Consider the following 17,804-nt stretch of genomic DNA (forward strand, 5'->3'; position numbering starts at 1 on the left):
AGTCGTTATGCTACACCACTTGAGCGGCAACACCCACAGATGTAGGACCTTAATTTGATCACTCTCTTGTTGCTGAGAATTTTCCCGCACGGGAAATGGGAAACGCTAGCTTGCAGTGGATTCCGAGGTTTAAAAAGACGTTCACTTTAAAATGCAAGACTTGAATTGCCCTGACGAAAAAATGTATCAACCCCTACAAAAATGTCCATTAATTATAATCCACGTAATAACACATTTTCGTTTGCTGCGGGGTTATTTTCTTGTTGTAGCAACCTGGCTCACATTAAGATCTTACATCTGTATTGTACCACGCACAGGGTTTCAGAGCTCCTCATAACTGATCTCAAAGTGTTCTCTGACACCATTGTGAGGCAAACTGAAAAGCTCAACCAAGGTTGGTTCTTTGTTAATAGTTACTGGTGAGTAATAGTTTATAACATTGAATCCAACACTGACTTTCGATGTATGGCATCCACCCCACAGCTTCAGGCTGCCACTATATCATAACCAGAGCCAGACTGCCAAACAAGCTTTTGGATCGTCAGAAGTGGAGAGGTCTTGTGTCTGCTTTTATGAGCCAGTAGGAACAGAGAGGATATAAATAAGTATATCATAGTATGTGTTCCATTTGCAAATCTATTCCAAGGTTGTGTCCCAAATGGCACCCTACAGATGTAGGATCTTAATTGGATCACTCTTTTGTTGTTGAGAATTTTCCTGCACAACAGGAAATGCAAACGTAGTGCATTTGAGTTTTAAAAGGGATTCTAAAGTTTGTAATTTACACATCCGCTCAGACTTGATTTGCCCTAATGAAAAATGTATCACCCCCTACAAAATGGTCCATGAATCCACATAATAATTAACATTTCCTGTTGGGGCAGGGTTATTTTCCTGCTGTAGCAAACAGGTTCAAATTAAGATTCTACATCTGTATTCCCTGTTGTCAAAAGTAGTGCACTGTATAGTGAATAGGGGGTCATTTAGGACTCATCCTATTTAAGTATTACAAGTATGCGTTCCGTTTAAAAATCCACTTTGAGCAATGCATTTCATCAGTGGACACTATCCATCAGTGTTTCCTCCATCAGAACACCCACGTCTGTTTCCTCCAAAACATTCATCTGGTTTACTCCATGTGCCAGGGTTTTGTGAATGACTCATAAATATGATAATAATGTTTGGCTCCAGATGTCACAGGAGACTGGTGGGTAATGGGGCTACACCGTGATCCTGCTGTGTGTGTATGCCCATGTGTGTGTGTGTGTGTGTGTGTGTGTGTGTGTGCATACCATGCTGTGTATGATCTGGACAATGAGACTAGTCAGCCGGAGCTGTACAAGTCCCTCTATATACTCCATTAACATGTTCTGTATTTACTTAATACAGAACATGCTCCTAGGGACCTGGTACCTACACACACTCATCTGGCTCCCTGTCATCAGTGAGTAACAGTGGCAGCCACCAGACAAAACCCAGATTAAGGGATATGCTTGTTAGTTGGAGTATTAGATTTCAGTTATTCCTTAATTGGTGCAGGTGTTGGTTGGTTTGATTCCTGGTTGGGTTGAAGCAACGTTTTGGGTGGGTTTGATCCCCGGGGAGAGTCAGTCTTCTCTGTGGCCAATTAGCGATATCCTCGAAGACACTGAGGAGACCTGTACAGTATCTGATTCCCATGGCGAAGATTAACAAAGGAGAACCTTTAATGAGAGTAAAAGGTCAATCGCACAAAGGTGGTATGTGATATTGCAATATTAACTGTTCTATTAGTTTAGTAAACACACCGCCCATATGTTTGTATTGTCCCTCATTCCAATCATGCAAAATGAGAGAGAAGCATGAGCGGTTTTAAAAGCAAAGACTTCCATGCTACACCAAGTCCATTGAGTGTTGAGGCACAATGGACGATGGGAAGTGAGGAGTGAGAAAGAGACCGATTTAGATGACGACAGCCCCCCCCCTCAGGCTGCGTGTGGCAGAGAGAGAGGGGGATAGACCGAGAGAGGAGACCCCAGAGAGAAAGAGAGAGAGGCAGACGGAGACTCCCAAAGAGAGAGGTGTCATGGGAGGGAGGAGAGCACCGGTGTGTGCCACCTGCCTCTATCCAGGGTTCACTCACTCTGCTCCCTGTACCATTTGACACATCTGGTCATTAGCGCTCAGTTGGAGACGTACGTACACGGCGTCCCAGAGGCGCGCTGCTCACCTTGGGAGGGCCTAGCTAGCCTGGCCCTGGTCTGTACGATACTGTATAGTACTAATGTGGCGTTGCGGTCTAATCAAAGCTGAGTGGTATTGCCGTATCAGACCTCTCCAGAGACTCATCCAGCCTCATTACATTACTGCCTGTCTGTCCCCAACCTTGTGTGAAACCCCACACCTCCCAGCTTCCACCCATAGTTTTATATATCTCTGACATACTTTCCATTCAGCACACTGGCTGCCGTAGCTGCTGCAGCAACAGAAACAGTTAGAGCAGGGCAGGGCCAGAGTGATCCTCTGAGGACGAACTGTTCTGTTCTTTCTCACTCTCGCTCTCTCTTTCTGTGGCTCTGTCTCTCTCTCTCACTCTCTCTCTCTTTCACTTTCCATCTCACTCCGCTTCTCTTTCTTTCTAAATCTGTCTCTTATTTTCTCTCCGTCTTCCGCTCTCTCTTTCCCTGCCTGTCTTTCTCGCTCTCTCCCACATCAGGAATAGAAGGGCGGGGCCAGAACGATCCTCTGAGGACAAACTATTCTACTCTCTCCGTGGTCCTCTTTCGCTCTCTCTCTTTCGCTCTCTCTCTCTCTCTCTCTCTCTCGCTCTGTCTCTCGCTCTGTCTCTCGCTCTGTCTCTCGCTCTCCCGCTCTCTTAGAAAGCTGTTTTGATATTTTCCCTGTTTACTTTCTCCTCTACGGGCAGAAGTATTAATGTGGTTCTCGACCACAACATGATGCTCTTGCTCTGTGCCATGACCACATTCAATCAATTAGACCGCACTATCACTATCACTATCACTATCACTATCACTCAGAGAAACATATGTAAAGGCATGGAGCAATGCCAAAGTCGGGGGTTCCCCGCAGTGAACACATACAGGGATCACAAAATGTATGCACTCCGTGCTGTAAGATGCCTAGGATAAATATGTTTGCTAAGTGGCATCTATTACATATTGTAGCAACGTCACAGTGTATTGCTCTGTTAGCCCCATGTAAATCCTACTTTGGCCTCGGCTCTTTGGTAGCTGAAATAAAACAAAAGGAGAGTGGCTGAGTGGCGAGTCTTGTACAGGGACCGGATTATTGATAAATATCTGTTAATGCCATGGCTTTCTGGGTAATGGGAGAAACTGGGGTAGGAGGGGCAGGGGCCCAGTCAGAGCTGTGTTCAAACACTATTTGAAATGATTTCAAATACTTTATCTGTGCTTGCCTGTTGCAATGGAACCAAATCGAAAAGTTGTACACTACAAACCCCTCCCATTAAAGCCCCAGGCAGGCTAAAGCAAATGCTCCAAAGCATTTCATTGATTTCAAATAACGTTTTCCAAAGCCGCGTAGCTGAGCTATGGGGCAGCGACCATGGTCCTCCATAGAAAACACTCTTCTCAGATCTGGAAGGCCACTAGAAGGCCGCCTGGTCTGGAATGTTGGGAATGGGGCAGATTCCTCAGAGGGGCTGTTAACTCCAGACTACCTTTCCCTACCCCTCTCCTCCCTCCTTCCATCCCTTGTGATGACAACACTCACCGCCCTGTAGACGTGCAGACAGAACCTTCCTGGCATATGTCCGGGGTGATGATCCTGATCTACAAGAACGAGCAAAAGACCCTGCATGGAAAGACACGTTTCATCCCTGTACACATTCCAACAACCACACTGCCGCCACTTTAAGTGGAACAAGGGGCAATGTAGAAATGCATAATAGGCAGTCGTGTGTGTGTGTGAGTTTGTGCGTGCGTGCAGGGGTGTGTTAGTGTGTGTGTAAGGGGAAATGTAGGAAATGTGTCCTCCTGCAAGTTCTGATACGCCAAACGAGGTGAACACGGAACCATAAATCCAGTTATTTGGTGTTTCCAACCCTCCTTACGGGTCTGTAAAATGTAACGTGTGATACATAAAGTGTTGAACTAGAAGCTTCAGTACATGGCGGTGGGTGACCTCATTTTGAAGTTGAAACTATTTCTGCGGCGTAACAAAGCCGTTGATGGCATTTCGAAAGCAATGTGACCCAGCGATGAATTCCACAGACACATCAAATTACAGCCCTGTGCTTGTGGAATGACTTTAATGTAACTGGATTGTAGACTTTGGGTGGAATTTTATACATTTTTGGGGGGGAAATACCTTCCACGAGTTTACATGTGACATTACATAGAAACACATTTTTTTCTAGACATTTTTGACTTTACCCAGATGAGCACCCCATTCCATAGAAGCCTTGTAGCAGTGGCAGCACATCTAAACTGTAGTGGTCTCAGATTGTATAACATTTAGTTAACAACATTCCTACTAGCTAATTGGAGTGGACTACATTTAAAATACCCGAATGGGGGACAACAGGATGACTTTGCAGGACATTCATGTGGCCTACTTGAATAAGACATAATATGCATTTGGATCTTCTTACGATATACAAGACCATCTCTTATGAGCGTAGCGCAACCACTACCCTGTCCAGTTGACCTATCACATCTGATTGAACAATAACCAGGAATAATACAATCAAGATGTGGTATAAGCCATTTTTCTTGAACACATATCACATCAGGTTTGATCTCTAAATCTAATACATATTTCTTAAAACTCCTGACCGTTGGCTACAAGGCTTCTGGCGTTCCACTGAAGGATAACAAAAACCATAACTCTAATTATCATCCTACTGAGACATTCCATTATTAGTATTATTAGGAGTCAACATATCAACGATCATGGCGACAGTAACATCTGTTTCTCCTAAAAACTCTGTTGCTGCTTCCACAATGATCTTCAACTTGGCATTTCTTCTTTCCAACAAACGCAGGCAGGTTTCTGAACAGATCTGGTATCTGTGTCTGGACCAACATAAGCAACATTTCTTACAATAGGTCGACTTATTCCAGGACTGTCCCTATTGTCTCCACCATTCTGCCTAATAGTTCCACCAATCTGCCTTGCAGCCTCTGCATTATAGATTATTATGAGTGATTGTTTATCTTTGGGCCTCTCTAGCCTCTTTCTGCACCTGGTATCCACCAAATGCTGCTCTTTGTCCCCCCCCCCCCCCTCCACGTTCCCCTCCACATTTGGCACATCTTTTTTTCATTTGTAGAAAGTCGCTACATGTCCCATTCTTTGGCATTTAAAACACCTTATTAATGGAGGTGGGAAAAACTCTCTAACGGTGAAAGCCAGGAAGCCCATCTGTACTTTCTTAGGCAAAACCTTCTCAAACATGAATAATACTGACAGGCTTTCACTTCTCTGCCCCTCTTTCTTACTGAACAGCCTTTTGGCTTCAACCAGTATGCCCCCCGCAACATTTTATTTTATATAATATATGCACATAGATAGTGGAACCCCAGAAATGATCCCCCTCAGCCTAGCCGAAGCTCCAGGGAAATGACTTGTGATTTTCTTCCTTTTGAGAGTTTTCATTTTCAGAATCTGCCCTTGCTGAACATGGTCAGCACAGAATATTAACAGTCTACCATTACCGAAGAACCGGGCTAGTGTGATTTCCCTATCTCTTTCTTAACTGCATTGGTTAATCAAATAGGGTGTAGATGAGGCCCCGTGGTCGCATCAAACAGGATTACAACTTTCCACTCTGACACATCATTACTTTTGTTTTTCACTACCTTCACCCTCTTCACGTTCTCAACACAAGAAGTGCCACCGCTGTCCGCAGCGCTTATAGTAGGGCCATTCTTTTTTATTTTCCTTTTCACCACAGATCATCCAGGTCCATGACTTTCATCATCCCATCCCATACCATCAGAGCTGTCATCCATGTCGACCACAGTGCAGCACAGCTGTTGCTGAAACCACCTCCCACAATATAGAACGATGGATTCTATTTCGCTTCCTTGTTTGAAGTCGAACATCGCGCGTCCAAGTTTACACAGATTATTCGCCAAAGCCTACGCAGTATTCTAACTGTCCTCTCCAAGTTTAGCTGGGATTTTATTTAGCCCGGAGGGATTTGAGAAATGTGATTGGTTGATGATAGGCCTATGACATTGGCCTACTTCTCGTCTTGCGCTGTGCCGAATATCAGATCTTAACAACGATTGGAGAAGTGTTAACCAGTACCACATCCTTATCACATCCTCATCCTTATCCTTATCACATCCCCATCCACATCACCAGTACCACATCCTTATGATTTATATATTTTCCTGAGTGGCGCAGCACTCTAAGGCACTGCATCTCAGCGCTAGAGGCGTCACTACAGACACCCTGGTTTGAATCCAGGCTGTATCACAACCGGCCGTGATTGGGAGTCCCATAGTGCAGGGCACAATCGGCTCAGTGTCGCCCGGGTTTGGCCGGTGTAGGCCGTCATTGTAAATAAGAATTTGTTTTTTACTGACTTGCGTAGTTAAATTAATAAATATAAAAATATATATATATATTTTTAAATAAGCGCAACATGACTGCAACAGACAGGTTGGAATGTCTAACTGCAGGACATAATTGTTTGGTTCTGGAGGTCAGGGCCCTGGACACGTGCCCATATTGAAGTTGACTTGGAGTCACGTGATGAAATGGTGTGCGGTCATCCCACTATGACTCGGGAAACCATGCAGGATATTAGGCTACAGATGAAATGAGTTACGATGAACTTCACAGGGTGGTGAAAGTGCACCGTGATCTTGATGCTCCTTTCAAACAAAAACAAAAGGTGTTATTCTGGTGACCGATGCTTAACGGACAAATACAAATATTCTGGTGACATGGTGATCGATGCTTAAACTGTTGTTGGACAAATACAAATATTCTCGCTCATATCCATAGTATTGTCATCATAAAGACTTGCCTACCCGCACTGCATCTGCAAGCTGTTGGCTAGAGCAGACGTGCCTAGACCGGAGTAGGAACATTTGCTATTTAACGCAACAGTTTTTTTTGTGATAAAACTTTGGTAGAGTTTTGGTGGTATCAGACATCCAGTAGACATACACAGTGCTGACTACACAGAGTAAAAAAAAAAGCATATTTGTCTTTCCCCAGATCCCCAACTCCCCACGCCCCCCCCCCCCCCCCTCCGCTCCTTTCGCCTGGCTGGGGGCCATTCCGACCAGGCCTTCCGACCTGGGTCTTCTGGGATAGGGGAAGCATTGTGTGTCACCGGGTTAGGAAAGGAGGAGAGGAGGAGGAGGGAGGACTAGAGGACGGCATGATCCCCTGGTCCCAGGTTGTCTACCACGGCACGTAGAGCGCTAGATATTACCAGGCTGAAAGCCCCAAAGCTGGATGAAGATCAAAAGGGAAATATGTTAATGTTGGAGGTTGGAGCAGCACCTTAGACCATTTTAACGCTGTGTGTTTGACTGTTGTCTGTGAAAGTGCCTGATAATATGGGGAACTGTGGAATATATCAATGTGCAAAGACTTTTTTGAAGATACTGTATTTTCTTCATATTGGGAAAGTGTGGCGCTGTCAATGGCAAACTCTCCAACCACTCCTTCCCAGCACCACATACATATTTCTTCAACATTATTTTTTATAATCTTGCCATATATTTGACTACATTGCTCTGGCAAAGCCTCTCCGTGATCCGATATGGCCTTCAGGGAAGCGGATACTAACTGAATATGTATACTCCCTCCAAGTTACACTGAAAAATCAAAGGGGAGCACTCATTCCATTCGAAAATATGTTAAGTCACTTTCAACGGTGCAGCACAGCAGAAATGTCTGTTGGGGGGGAGCATGTTGAAGACTGATTGCAGACAGGAGTGAGGATTCCAGGAAAACCCATTAATTTAGAATGACTGTTGAAAGGTTCTCCTTTGAGCCTGCAAAACTGACAAAGGAGAGGAGAACCAGAGTTCCTCCGATAGACCTACTCTATATGAAGTGGGAGAACCACAACTAGCAGCAATCCTGGCACAACTATGCTGCATATTGTAGCTGTCGCGTTTCAGTAGCAGTCTATGGCTACTTCAACAAGCTGAAACCAAAATCCAATTATAGACCACAAAGGCCAAAGTGTAACATATCAATTAATTGCCTGGCATCATGCTACATGTTGGACCAAAAGGGCCAAATTTGCCTATTGTTGTTGTACTTCATCCAGAAACACAATCATCTATTACTCCGCTGTTTCCATGGGTTTTATTTGAGATAATTGAGTGAAAACCAATCAAGCCCTTTCCCCCATTGTATCTCCTCCAACACAGCATTAGCCTTGTTTGTTTCAGTAATGTGCTCCCATTTGTCATTCTGTGTGACAAGCACTCCAGCCCAACAACAAACCAAGTCAGTCAACTGGCTGAAAGCTGAAAGCCCTGCAGGCCTTTTGGGGCTTTGGCTCGGGGCAGTGTGTTCTAATTGGTCAGACCAGTGTTTGAGCTGTGGAGAAAAGCCAGGTGACTGGTGGACTGGCAACATACAGCTGCTTGGCTCAGGCTGCCCTGGTCATTTGTTTGTCTTCCTGCCTTTGTTTGTGCTAGAGATTTCCTGTGTAAACTTACGCAGCAACAAGATCCTTCTCTTTGGAAGAAGAAGCCCCTCAATTATGTTTGGATGGAGAATCGTAATACAAATGTATTTTCTTTCTTGCTTGGAGTCTCTCTCTCTCTCTCTCTCTCTCTGTGTACAGTACATATCTTGTTCTCTCTCCATTTTCTCAGTGAGCACTGTACCAGAACAAAACACAACTTACTGACTGTAATGTCTTGGATGTAATTGCACATCAGACACCCCTTCAGAGAACGTAATGTCATAATGTCAACTCGAGGTTAGCTACATTCTAATTATTTCAAGACATTTCATCAGATAAGCTATGATAGAATACTATATATTCTGCATTTAACAATCTTGTGTGTTAATCGCACAAAATTGCGTGCGAGCGGAAGCAAAACGATGCCAACACAATAAAATGAATGAAGCGGACAATCTTGACTAAACGGGCTGGGCAACACAGGTCCATGCTCACCCTTCCTGTACAGAGACTGAGTCAACATACAGCCACAAATAAAAAGGAGAGCAAATGGAGAGAAGTCCCTTGTTAAAGACCATACTAACGCCACAGCAAATACCCTACCTAACCCGGCAACCAGAGGCATTCACACCACCAAGTTAATAACCAAGTGTGCTCATCTACCCTAACTGTCAGATTAGAATAATCAAATGGAGCTTCGAAACCAGGTGAAAACAACCACAGTGCACGGTAACAGCTTGATGTTCTCATCTGTTTATTGTTACGGTATGCACTATGCAATATATAATATAGTTGTACATCATATCCATGAAATATGCAGAGGGGAGATTCAGTGTTGATGAATGCTCCATTCCCACCACCACTGTATCTGGGTCCAGACTGAATCCATTGTTGCAGGCTTGACTTTAAGGCACGATGAAGCTCAGCTATTGTCGTAGCTAGACTCACACCGGAAACTTTCTCTCAATGAATAATGGAAACACACAGAGAGAGAGAGAGAGAGAGAGAGAGCGATGGAGAGCTCTTTGCTTGAAGGGCAAAGCCTGCCCAGTGACATAGAGAGAGGGAGAGAGTAGCATAGTCACAGAGTTCTTATTGAGGGCTTGTGTCTGAGACTCAGAGCTCCAATAGGAAGTGTTCCTGAGGAAAACGATATCGTCCTTCTAATTGGACCAGGTTTGCTGGAAAGAGAGAGAGAGAATAATCTCTGCGGGGGACTGCCCTAAAGCTCCCAATCTTGTTAAAAGGATTAAAGATTTAGCCCAATAAAAGCGTTCACTTCTGTTCTGTCACAAAACCCAACAAACACAATACACAGCTGCAATGGAAAGTGTTTTTTTCCTCAAATGAAATTCTGCCTCTCCATAGCGCTGTCCACTCACTGATCAAGTCATTTCAAAACCAGCCGTATATATTGGAACTGCTTAGCTTGGATATGAGTGATTGCTTAACTTGTCAAAGTGGTCCCATTGAAATTATTTGAGCTGTCGGAGCTATTGCAATGGAGCATTTTAGTCCAAGGCTTAATTTGTTTATGTGAAACCCTGTATGTAGCAGTGAAGAAGTCTAGCCGACATTCACACACCGTGAAACACTGCAAACTATGTAAGCCATCCTAATGGTTGACAGCCCAGTGATGCTGCGTTGTGAGAGCCTTTTTACAACACTGCCATAAATATCGCATTAGATAAGCCAAAGATTAGCATTAAGAGAGGGACAAGATAAATGTTAGGAAAAAGGGTATGACATTCTGATCGAACCCGTCGTAGAGTTTGACATTCTGGTCGAACCCATCGTAGAGCATTAGGGCAGCTGTAAATCATATGGTATCTTCTTCAGTGACCTTTCTGGAGACAGCATGCATGGCCAAGCAACACAGAACATGAAGAGGATCTGTGTGACTAATTTACAACCTTCACTGGTCGAACTCAACAGTTTCTTAACTTCAAGATACTGTAGAAATAATAGTTATGTGGAACTTGTTCCACTGTTTGTACATTTACCTCCCAGTCCACACTAAAATACTTTGAACATGGTTGGGTGGAGCTCTTTAGTATGTCTCACTGTTGTTTTTCAGAGGAAGAGAAATGGGGAAAAGAAACACACAGAGAAAATATATTTCATTGAAGTGCAACGCCATGGAGAAATAGGCTACACATCCATCTGGTCCAGATGAAATCTGTCAGAGCGATGCACTCCCGCCATTGAACTCTGCAAACTGTGTGTGCACACTGGTCGAGATTGATTGACAGGTTTCAGCTTGCAGAACCTGGTCTCACTTATGATGCTTTCACACAGGCCGAGACGTGACGGTCAGTGGGTCATGACCTGGGTCAAACAATGACGGAGCTCCTTATTCCAATGTTAGGGTCAAAGGTCCTCCAATCAGAATCATCCATTTGTCACACGTATAATACAAATCTAGCTTTTAGCTTTGATGTCCCATTTTGGAAAAGCGATGTGGTCACAAAGACCTTAATGCTGACCTAACGTTTGACCTTTTGGGCGTTATTTTAGTCAGCCTAGCTCCAGTCATTTTGGTGTATGCTAAGTGATAACAATCAATTATAACATATTGCACTTATGCAGCGCTTTTGCAGATGCTAGTCAACGGGGTGGAGAATGCTGGAAAAGGATGGGCAGTAGTGGGAGTGAGTTCACTTACCAAGAAAGAACTGTCCTGCGGGTTTCATAAGAGAGAGAGAGAGAGAGAGAGGAAGATTATTGTTTAACTTAATTGCAGGCCAATTCATAGATTTAACGATTTAATCAAATAAACAGCCTACATTTCGAATGACTAACCGTTTATGATATGCAATAACAAACACTCTGGAAGAGTCCCAGTAAATGGAAACAGGGGTAAACTCGCGGTTAAACCTTCAATGTTTTCCAGACTACCAAGAATTCCATCCGTTTCTCTCTCTCTCTCTCTGGAATTGGTGGGGGTTGCTTGTTTAAGCCAATTGGCAGAGAGCAACGCTAATGTCATATCGGTGTTGGTCGTGAGCTGAGATCATTACGAACCGGAGATACGGTGACATTCGTAGGTGAACTTTACAGAGTAGACCCTTCACTCGTTTTGCCTACAACATGCAGTCGCCAACATTTGGACAAATCTAACCGCTCGGTTCGGGACAAGTCTACCGGACAGCGGTGCGCTTTCTGGACATTTCATCCTATGCCAATGCGACGTAACGTGAATCGTTTCTACAACTCAAGGAATATTGGTTCTGAACTCTTTGGGGGTAAGGGTACCATTTATATTGCGTCCTTGTATCAGTGTATTTCAAGTATCAAATGGTCGCCTATAGATGGCATAATGGCAACTGGTTTTATATAGCAATTTCGTTGAACTTTTAAGAGCCTGAATTGAGCTCCCCGGTGAAATGTGTTTATGTAATTATTTATCACAAGTAGCATCGCTTTATTAGGCTACTATTCACAAGAACCATTGGGCAATTTTTCCTCTAGAGAAGTGAATTTTCGATCAGATGCTCTATCATATTTAAATGCACTGCTGTTGGCTATGAACGCTTGCCGGGCATTTTTTTTAGCAAGGGTCTGAGCGAGGGCTTTCTATATCCTATTTTACATATCAGATATGTCATTCATAATGTTTTCAGAATCCCCATGGTCTGCTAATCATTATGAATGCTTTCCATAATTGAAATAGCCTAGCCTAACCGTTTAATAAGATCACAAATACTTTCCTTCTCAGCGGTGGTCTTAGGAACAAACCCTTTCTGTATGTACTTGTGGCTATGCGGTCTAAAATATAGTGTGTGTATGTGTCGAGCTTCGAGGTGTGGAGGCCCCCTGGGTTCCAGATGTATGGACTCAGCTGTTGCCTGTCACTTTCGTGACAACTGCTCGGCCAGGCACTGTGACTGTGGCCGCTGCTGCGCTGTCTGTACGTCTCTCCTTGCGCAATTCCATCCCCGACTCGAAGCGAGCCGCCGTGCGCTCTGCTCAACTAGTGAAGGGAGATTGTGTTCGCTCTCTGTTCACAGTGTCACTTTTCAGTCCTTTTCTGTGGTTTCGTGTGTTTGACATTCTTGGTGGATGGATATACTGTTAAACTAGACTCTCTCAATGAGGGAATGTTGACACACGCACACACTCATCACAATATGTTATGGTAGCCAAAGGCACCAACACATGGACGTGTATGTTGTATTTAATTGACAAAAGCTTTCCTTAAATAATATTTGCTCCCAACGGGAGACAGTCAACATCAACATAAGCCACTAAGCCCTGTATGTATGCTCTCTCTGGAGGCTTGTAGTGTATGGAGCCTAGTGTGGCTCTGTGGCAATCCCTGGGTTCAGTTTCTGCCAGAGGGAGAGCAGGACGACACACGCACGCACGCACGTGTGGGCAAGCACACTGACATGAACGGACCCAGGCAGACTGGCTTGAAATCTGTCACTGTGACCACAGCTGGTAGGCTGCATGGGGGAAAGAAAAACACAGATAGCTTTATTGGCATGGGAAACATGTGTTTACATTGCCAAAAAATAGAAGTGAAATAGATAAAAACAAAAGTCAAATGAACCATCAGAAATTAACATTAAACACTACATTCACATACGTTTCAAAATAAGAGAGACATTTCAAATGTCATATTATGGCTATGTACAGTCTCGATCCATCTGCTGATCCCCTAGCACCGCCCTGTTTAAACCCTGTCAGCTCGGAGAGGTGAGAAAAGACGACCAGTTCTCACACTTCAGATTGGTGTCTCACAGTGTTATGCATGAGCATAACTGAAGGTCTTATTGGACACTTGGTCAGTCAGTGATGGGGTACAATCCATTTGGGGTTGAGTTAGTGTAATCTCTGTCCATGTGAAAGTTATTAGTGAATCTGAGAGCAGAAACATGTGTGTTTGAAACACTATGGCATGCTGTGTGTGTGTGTGTGTGTGTGTGTGTGTGTGTGTGTGTGTGTGTGTGTGTGTGTGTGTGTGTGTGTGTGTGCATGTATGTGTTTCTTGGGTAAAATAGTGCAGGGAGGGCTCAGAGCAGAAATCAAGGTAGGGGTGTCACCTAGTGGCCAGAAGAGCCACTCACTGCTTTGGTTGGCAGCTTTTTGGGTCAGCTCATCAATGGCATTTAACTATGACATAACTACACTGAACAAAAATATGTCTTAGGTCAGTTAGGATCACCACTTTATTTTAAGAATGTGAAATGTCAGAATAATGATGTCTTGAGATGTCTTGAGATGTTGCTGCAATATATCCACATAATTTTCCTGCCTCATGATGCCATCTATTTTGTGAAGTGCACCAGTCCCTCCTGCAGCAAAGCACCCCCACAACATGATGCTGCCACCCCCGTGCTTCATGGTTGGGATGGTGTTCTTTGGCTTGCAAGCCTCCCCCTTTTTCCTCCAAACATAACGATGGGCATTATGGAATTTTCCAAGTTGTTTAAAAGGCACAGTGTGTAAACTTCTGACCCACTGGAATTGTGATACAGTGAATTATAAGTGAAATAATCTGTCTGTAAACAATTGTTGGAAAAATTACTTGTGTCATGCACAAAGTATATGTCCTAACTGACTTGCCAAAACTATAGTTTGTTATTAACAAGACATTTGTGGAGTGGTTGAAAAACAAGTTTTAATGACTCCAACCTAAGTGTATGTAAACCTCCGACTTCAACTGTAACACCATACACCAACGAATGTTGTTGTGATTTCCTGTGATATAATATTCAAAGTTGCTTATATATGAAGTATTCTATACATTTCCTCACATCTATTTAGGCCTAGACTGAACAGCAGTGTTCATTTAGCTGTTTAGATCATCTAGGAGGAGAAATTAAATCTGTAGAAACCAGGCTTGCTTACAATGGTTTGCAGAGGGTGCAAATCCTCTCATGAATATGTCGTTATTTATGGAGAAAAGATTAACTAAGAAAAGGCCCAGGAAAGGGTTTCTGGACCAGCCCCAAACGTCTAGTAATGTTTGGATGTCTCATTTTGGAAGATTTAGCTGAATACCATGAATGTATTTTATTTTTTCATTTTTCCATCTAATATGAATCAGAATATAATCCAAGAAGGAAAATAAAAGTTTGGGTTTGTTATAAATTCTCATGGACATGGCCTTGGAAACATTGTAGATGCACCATGGCCAACTGAGTGCCAGCTCAATAAATCTTAAGTTTGTAGAATAGATGGTTCTTCATTAGATTTTTATATGCAGCAGTGTATTGTTCAGTCCTCACAGGATCAGGATTGTGTAGTTTATAACCCTGCCTGCTTATTCTCATACGAATACCCCAAATTACAGTATAATATGCTGGTCCCAGATCTGTTTGTACATTATTGGCCTATATTGCCAACTCCTATGATCTTTATTAATCGCCTGGTCCCATATCTGTTGGCGCAGTATAACCAATTCTTAAAGTCGTTGTCAATGCCAGTAGGAGTTGGCTATACAGCACAAACAGATCTGGGACCAGGCTACTCAACTCAAGTAGACCTTTCATCCTGTGAAAGTGACTGGTTCCATAACATTAGTGCTGTGGTGTGCCAGTGCATTAGTGTGTCATCAGCTAGAGGTGTGGAGAACTGAGGACTGATCACAGACATGAATCCAATCTTAGACATAAAGTCAGACACGTCGGCGTGTGTGTGCACATGTGTGTGTGTGTGTGTGACAGACCCACAGAAAAGTGTGTTTGTGCACGTTTGTTTGTGTGTGTGTGGGTGCGAGTGTGCTGCTCACGTTTGTGTGTGTGTGTGTGCGGCAGCCGTCTAGCCGAGTGCGAAAGAGCAGAAATGTAAAGCCCCGGTGCCTGTATGTGTATACGTTTCCTCTGTTGATTTAATACCCCTAGCAGTGAAATGTACACAGAGCTGTGTTTGTGCAGGACTGAATGAATCACCCTCACGTCCGTGTAAATCGCTCTCAAGCCAAACACTCTGGCACTGGGCTGGCAGGCTTTTATCCCCAGACAGAGTGTGTGTGTCTGTGTGTGTCTGTGTGTGTGGGCTCGGCCAGCTCTCTGCATGCCTGTCGAATGGCCTAAAAGCAGTAGGGTATTTCCATGTAAAAATCCCCATGAGCACTAACATGTGAAGTTCATAGGTTCATCACATTTGGTGTCAAATGAAAGCTGAGAGTCAATATTTTTGAGATAGTGAGCCATATATATAAGTTGTTCAACCATTTTCCATCCAAAAAATGTGTAATACGCAATGGCTTTGATTGCTGGTAAAACATATGGCAAATTGGTCTTCAATAAACATCTAGCAGAAAACGTCTTTAAAAGGTAGAAACACATCAAAACACAATAATGTTGAAGTAAAGACTCTTGCCAGCTAATATCAACATTTACATTTAGCTTGGGAGAAATTATTTGCCGTCTTTAAGTTTAATAAATATTGCCTAGTGTCTTGTCATTCTGTTACCAAAACCCCACATATGTTTAAGATATATTCCAAATGTCTCTCCCTCGTGAAGAGAAAGGATAACGCAAGTTCACAGAAGTAACAAGTAAAGGGAGACCTACCAATTAGTTCGTGTTTTTACTGATAACAATTTGGTTTAGGATTTATTAAATGATTAAAAATGCATCATTCTGTAGCCAAATCATAACGGTTTTCTTTCTCTTTCTGTTGCATGGTGGTCAAAGCAAGAGTGTGAAAACAGTCTGGACAACCCCTCCCTCTCTCTCCCTGTCCCTCTCTCTCTCTCTCTCTCCAGTTCATGTAATCTCTTATTTTGGAAAGAGGGACCATCAACAGGGAAGAGAAAGGAGGTACTAGATAGAGCAGCAATATTTAGATGTTGACTCGCAATGTATTTATTTTAGTCTTAACAACATTGTTAATTTAAAAAAATGGTGCAAAACCTTGTCAAATGTGAAAGAAATGCAGACGTCCGGACCCCGGTGTCCTCATATGTAGCTACGGCCCTGAGAGAGAGAGAGCGATAGGCTGTGAGCTGTGGGGAATTACCCAGTATTTCATGGCCAGACTAGGGAGAGGTGGAAGTCAAACCATGGCAGTCAATACTGCAGAGTGACTGCAGAGCCCGTCGGTGGCCTCGGCCATAAACAGTTTGTGGTAGGATGGCGGGGAGCTGAATGAATTGTGACTTGTTTAAACGCTGGTGGTCTCTACACACACGGTCACTCACAAACTCACTCTATGTAAACTGCTTGAGTTATCATTTTTAGGGCAGTGCAGCCAGAGTGTGCTCATTCGAAGAGAGGCGATTAAGATACACTATTATCACCGATCTTCTGTAGTAGTTTAATCACAGGTTTGCCTCATGTTTTGTTTGTGTTGAAGATGTTCTACTTTAAACTTTGAACTCAAACAGTTACACTAGCACAAGGTCCTCTATAGGAGTTTTATCATAAATGTATGTTTTCTTTGTGTTTCTTTCTCAAACTTTCATCTCCCAACCTGCTAAAGCTAAGGCCATGTGAGATCTGCCTGCCTAAGCTGTGCCCCACATTGAATTGACATGCTTAGCATTTTTGTAAAGTGATTAAAGGTAGTTAGTGATTTAGCACTTCCAGACACAACTCTGTTTATTAGGAGTTGCAGGATGATGTGGGGGAAAAAAAAGAGACCTGGCACACACATTGGAGTTTTATGCCCTACCAGATCTGTGGTGCTCTAACCACACACACACACACACACACACACACACACACACACACACACACACACACACACACACAAAGTTTAATGCCCTACCAGATCATCTGTTGCTGCTAGAACCACACACCCAGCGTAATTGTGGGTATAAACATCAGACCACCACAATGATGAAAGTCATACTCCAGCCCACACACACATATTTCCTTATTTCTCTATCCATACTCAAGATGCCCAGCTCTGAGGGTGGAATCTTAACCCTTTGACGTGTACAATCATGTATTTGTGATCATTGTTGAGTGGTCCCTGCAGCGTACGATCTCAAATATGTGATTGGAGCAGTAGCAATGGAACGTATGACGCAGCAAACACATCTAAAACACTATTGTTTTTATATATTTTATATATTTTTGTCCCGATGGAAAATAAAGGTCTTAACTTTATTCCTCAATTTGACCTTTTATTGTAAAATATAAAAGCGAACTTCATCATCCAAGCATCACACGGAACACATCCACAGCCAAACTCATTCCATAATCCAATT

At 43.3% G+C, this 17,804-nt stretch overlaps 1 protein-coding gene across 1 annotated transcript in view; it reads left to right on the plus strand.

Moving 5' to 3' along the window:
- Positions 1–11,341: 11,341 nt before the first annotated feature.
- Positions 11,342–17,804, plus strand: part of LOC139408455 (prickle-like protein 1) — a 50,703-nt gene continuing 44,240 nt past the window's right edge. The window contains exon 1 of the mRNA XM_071152386.1: positions 11,342–11,880. The gene's annotated coding sequence lies outside the window, so the exon portion shown is untranslated. The remainder of the gene's footprint in view (positions 11,881–17,804) is intronic.

Source organism: Oncorhynchus clarkii, chromosome 1 (genome assembly GCF_045791955.1).
Source record: "Oncorhynchus clarkii lewisi isolate Uvic-CL-2024 chromosome 1, UVic_Ocla_1.0, whole genome shotgun sequence".
Lineage (NCBI taxonomy): Eukaryota > Metazoa > Chordata > Actinopteri > Salmoniformes > Salmonidae > Oncorhynchus > Oncorhynchus clarkii.